A 6000-nucleotide genomic window follows, 5' to 3' on the forward strand; every position below is an offset into this window, starting at 1 on the left:
GTTATCCCACTTTCAAATCAGGTGATTCCAGTTTCCCAGTTTGGGAATAGCACAGCTTCTTCGTCGTTCCAATCAAACCAGGATGAATCACTTTGTGAAAAGCTTGATTTGGATACATAAAGTGGTGGAGAATCACCAGGAAGTTGAATAAATCTCATAGGAGTTGGCATGAAGAAGTTATCCCACTTTCAAATCAGGTGATTCCAGTTTCCCAGTTTGGGAATAGCACAGCTTCTTCGTCGTTCCAATCAAACCAGGATGAATCACTTTGTAAGAAGCTTGATTTGGATACATAAAGTGGTGGAGAATCACCAGGAAGTTGAATAAATCTCATAGGAGTTGGGATGAAGAAGTTATCCCACTTTCAAATCAGGTGATTCCAGTTTCCCAGTTTGGGAATAGCACAGCTTCTTCGTCGTTCCAATCAAACCAGGATGAATCACTTTGTAAGAAGCTTGATTTGGATACATAAAGTGGTGGAGAATCACCAGGAAGTTGAATAAATCTCATAGGAGTTGGCATGAAGAAGTTATCCCACTTTCAAATCAGGTGATTCCAGTTTCCCAGTTTGGGAATAGCACAGCTTCTTCGTCGTTCCAATCAAACCAGGATGAATCACTTTGTGAAAAGCTTGATTTGGATACATAAAGTGGTGGAGAATCACCAGGAAGTTGAATAAATCTCATAGGAGTTGGCATGAAGAAGTTATCCCACTTTCAAATCAGGTGATTCCAGTTTCCCAGTTTGGGAATAGCACAGCTTCTTCGTCGTTCCAATCAAACCAGGATGAATCACTTTGTAAGAAGCTTGATTTGGATACATAAAGTGGTGGAGAATCACCAGGAAGTTGAATAAATCTCATAGGAGTTGGCATGAAGAAGTTATCCCACTTTCAAATCAGGTGATTCCAGTTTCCCAGTTTGGGAATAGCACAGCTTCTTCGTCGTTCCAATCAAACCAGGATGAATCACTTTGTAAGAAGCTTGATTTGGATACATAAAGTGGTGGAGAATCACCAGGAAGTTGAATAAATCTCATAGGAGTTGGATGAAGAAGTTATCCCACTTTCAAATCAGGTGATTCCAGTTTCCCAGTTTGGGAATAGCACAGCTTCTTCGTCGTTCCAATCAAACCAGGATGAATCACTTTGTGAGAAGCTTGATTTGGATACATAAAGTGGTGGAGAATCACCAGGAAGTTGAATAAATCTCATAGGAGTTGGCATGAAGAAGTTATCCCACTTTCAAATCAGGTGATTCCAGTTTCCCAGTTTGGGAATAGCACAGCTTCTTCGTCGTTCCAATCAAACCAGGATGAATCACTTTGTGAAAAGCTTGATTTGGATACATAAAGTGGTGGAGAATCACCAGGAAGTTGAATAAATCTCATAGGAGTTGGCATGAAGAAGTTATCCCACTTTCAAATCAGGTGATTCCAGTTTCCCAGTTTGGGAATAGCACAGCTTCTTCGTCGTTCCAATCAAACCAGGATGAATCACTTTGTAAGAAGCTTGATTTGGATACATAAAGTGGTGGAGAATCACCAGGAAGTTGAATAAATCTCATAGGAGTTGGCATGAAGAAGTTATCCCACTTTCAAATCAGGTGATTCCAGTTTCCCAGTTTGGGAATAGCACAGCTTCTTCGTCGTTCCAATCAAACCAGGATGAATCACTTTGTAAGAAGCTTGATTTGGATACATAAAGTGGTGGAGAATCACCAGGAAGTTGAATAAATCTCATAGGAGTTGGCATGAAGAAGTTATCCCACTTTCAAATCAGGTGATTCCAGTTTCCCAGTTTGGGAATAGCACAGCTTCTTCGTCGTTCCAATCAAACCAGGATGAATCACTTTGTGAAAAGCTTGATTTGGATACATAAAGTGGTGGAGAATCACCAGGAAGTTGAATAAATCTCATAGGAGTTGGCATGAAGAAGTTATCCCACTTTCAAATCAGGTGATTCCAGTTTCCCAGTTTGGGAATAGCACAGCTTCTTCGTCGTTCCAATCAAACCAGGATGAATCACTTTGTAAGAAGCTTGATTTGGATACATAAAGTGGTGGAGAATCACCAGGAAGTTGAATAAATCTCATAGGAGTTGGCATGAAGAAGTTATCCCACTTTCAAATCAGGTGATTCCAGTTTCCCAGTTTGGGAATAGCACAGCTTCTTCGTCGTTCCAATCAAACCAGGATGAATCTCTTTGTAAGAAGCTTGATTTGGATACATAAAGTGGTGGAGAATCACCAGGAAGTTGAATAAATCTCATAGGAGTTGGCATGAAGAAGTTATCCCACTTTCAAATCAGGTGATTCCAGTTTCCCAGTTTGGGAATAGCACAGCTTCTTCGTCGTTCCAAACAAACCAGGATGAATTGTTGAGAAGAGGTGATACATTGATAGAGGAAGAGTATTGGGGCAGATAGTAACTTTGGAGTTTTACCACAGTAACTTCGGTTTGACTGTGGTAACTAAGTTAAAAGCTTAGGAAGTTACTTTGCATCCCTTTGGAGAGTGGATCACGCCCAAGAGGAAGTCTGGATAAGGAAGGAGTAGTTTGGATAAGGTCTGGTCATAGCTGGAAAGGTAAAGCACCTTTACAGCCTGTCCAAGCATGTGAAGCATCTTTACAGCCTATCCCTTGACTTCACATGCTTATGATTTCGAAATCCTCTTTGTATTATCCTTATCTCTTCATATATAACTTGTATCTGAGACATTAAATTAATTAATGGAGTTTTGAGTATTCTCTCTATTCTCTCTCTACTTATTCTCTTAATCTCTTTAATCTTACACAAAACAATCTGATTGTTCTTAAACACACTCTAATACACAAAAGTGTATATGGTATCAGAGCCAGGTTACTAAAAGGGTGGAAGTGTGTTATTCATGTTCTTAAAAAATCTGGTTTTGTGTTCTTGAGCTGTTCTTGATGTTCTTGAGTGTTCTTGGTGGTTTTGAGCTCTGTTCTTCATTTGCTGGGTTTTATTGAGGACATCTGATGGAGTCAAACGTGAGCAGAGAGATGAAGACAAGATCAAGTTATCAAGTGAAGAAAGGGAGAGAAAACAAGTGGATCTGGTCAGATTGGGTAGAGACAGCTTTGGAAAGCTGTGGGATTTGGAGTAATCATGTAAAGGAAGAGCCTTTAAAGGTGAGAGCTGCTGAGAAAGATCAGACAGCAAGTTTGAAGGAGATTCAAGTAAAGGTAGAACCTTTAAAGGAGGTAGCTGCTGAAGAAGGTCAGACAGCAAGGTTGGAGGGTCATGAAGCCAAGGGCGTGATCTATAGTCTAAGACAAAGGAAGGACGAGTTGTATCAGCTTGTGGGGAGGCTGAGAGAAGTAGAATCAGAGTTGGGTATGGTGAAAACTCATACAGGAAGGAGGAAGCAAGATGTGATCTTTAGCTTTCTTATGGGAGAGATATGTGAGTTGGTTGAACACATTTGTGATGTGTGGGAGATAAACAAGAAGCCAGGTAGATGGAAGAGAGGTACAAGCTGCAAGAAGGGAAAGTTGAGAAAACTTTCTAAGATGTGGGTCATGATGAGCAGATTATGGAGGAAGGGTATCAAGGAGAGTATGCAAGTAGGAGAGTGTTTCTACTCAGCTTACATGGGAGAATCTGTAGAGAGCAGTGGGGTTATGAGGAAGCTAGAGACCAAAGGAGCAGATGAGCGTGTCACAAAGGAGGAATGGGATGAGTTTGTCAAGTATGTGTATGCTTTGGCTACGACCCGGAGACAAGGTGCTCCTGCCAAAGCATCCACATCCAACAAACCCATCATTGTTGATTCTGGAGCAAGTCATCACATGATTAGTGATAGAAGCTTAATGAGTGATGTAAAGAAAGCCACTGGGGGTGTGATGATAGCTAATGGTGATAGGATTCCAATAGAAGGAGTTGGAAAGCTCAAGCTATTTGATAAAGACTCAGATGCCTTCTACATGCCACAGTTTGCTTCAAATTTGCTATCTGTGAGGAAAGCCACAATTGATCTTGGCTGTCAAGTAGTATTCAGGCCAGATGATGTTGAGTTCCAAGATTTGAAGACTGGAAGGGTCATTGGGAGAGGAGACAGCAAGAATAATCTATATCAGCTCCAATTGGCTAAGATCTCTAAACCCTTTGATTCTATGTGTTTGAGTAGTACTTATGAGAAGATTGATAGTATTACTTGGCATGCTAGATTGGGACATCCTCATGCTCGTGCTATTGAATTGATAATTCCTAATATGTCATTTAGTCACTTGGAGTGTGAAGCATGCATATTAGGGAAGCATTGTAGGACTGTTTTTCCAACATCAGAAACTACTTATGAGCATTGCTTTGATCTAGTTCATTCAGATGTGTGGACTGCTCCTTGTTTGTCTAGAGATAGCCAGAAGTACTTTGTGACATTCATTGACGAGAAGTCTAAGTATACTTGGCTTACATTGCTTCCATCTAAAGATAGGGTGCTAGAAGCATTTATGAACTTCCAAGCATATGTATCTAATCAATACAATGCTACTGTGAAGGTACTGAGATCAGATAATGGAGGTGAATACATCAGCAATGCCTTCAAGAGTCATCTAGCCAAGCATGGGATTGTGCATCAGACTAGCTGCCCTTACACACCACAGCAGAATGGGGTAGCTGAGAGGAAGAACAGGCACTTGATGGAGGTTGCTAGATCAATGATGTTTCATGCAAATGTCCCAAAACGCTTTTGGAGTGATGCTGTGCAGACTGCTTGCTATCTCATCAACCGGGTTCCAACCAAGATATTGAAGAATCTGTCTCCATTTGAGGTATTGAACAAGAGTAAACCTGTCATTGATCATCTACGTGTCTTTGGGTGTGTGTGCTATGTCATGGTTCCAGGAGAGCAGAGAAACAAGCTGGAGGCAAAGAGTACTAAGGCTATGTTCATTGGTTACTCTATCACTCAGAAGGGGTACAAGTGCTATGATCCTGAAGCAAGGAGAGTGATGGTATCTAGAGAAGTGAAGTTTGTTGAAACAAAAGGTTATTATGAAGAAAAGGAGTGGGAAAATCTGAAGGATTTGTCTCAAGCTCCATCTGATAAGGCAACAATACTGAGAGTGTTGTTAGAGAAGCTTGGGATAGGATTATCCCAGGATCAGGAAACCGGAAGGAGAGAGTCTTCCAATCAGAGTGGTGGAGCTGGAAGAACAACTCCTCTTGATCATGAGAGGGGGAATGGAACTGAATCTGGTGAGCAAGAGCAAAACCAAGAGGATTCAGGTCTTCATGATCAAGATACATCACAAGAAGTTGAGAACAATGAGGTTCAGTCTAGTGGAGAAGTGGATGAGGTTCAGTCTAGTGGAGAAGTGGATGAGGTTCAGTCTAGTGTAGAAGAACAACTCAGACCGGCCAGTTCAGAAGAAGAGCAAGTGGAGCCGGCTAGTGTGCAAACTGAAGATCAGGTTCAAGCTTTGAGGAGGAGCACAAGGATAAAGAGGGATCCTTCCAACTGGGTAAACACGAGAGTGTACTACAATGCCCAGGCTGTGGAGCATCCTTCTCAAGCCGTGTGTTCCTTTGCTGAGTTTCCAGAGGAGCATTATGCCTTTATGATTAGTCTGGATGAGAGTTATGTACCAAGGACTTATGAAGAAGCTATGTTAGACAAGGAATGGAAAGAATCAGTGGGAGCTGAAGCAGGTGCTATGATCAAAAATGATACATGGTATGAGAGTGAGCTGCCTAAGGGAAAGAGGGCTGTATCTAGTAGATGGATCTTCACAATCAAGTATCTAGCAAATGGACAGATTGATAGGAAGAAGACCAGATTGGTTGCAAGAGGATTTACACAGACCTATGGAGAGGATTACATTGATACCTTTGCACCAGTAGCTAAGCTACATACAGTTCGGATTGTGTTGTCCATTGCAACAAACTTGGAGTGGGATTTGTGGCAGATGGATGTGAAGAATGCTTTCTTACAAGGTGAGCTAGAAGATGAGGTATACATGCTTCCTCCTCCTGGT

This window comes from Brassica napus, unplaced genomic scaffold (assembly GCF_020379485.1).
Source record: "Brassica napus cultivar Da-Ae unplaced genomic scaffold, Da-Ae ScsIHWf_2062;HRSCAF=2713, whole genome shotgun sequence".
Lineage (NCBI taxonomy): Eukaryota > Viridiplantae > Streptophyta > Magnoliopsida > Brassicales > Brassicaceae > Brassica > Brassica napus.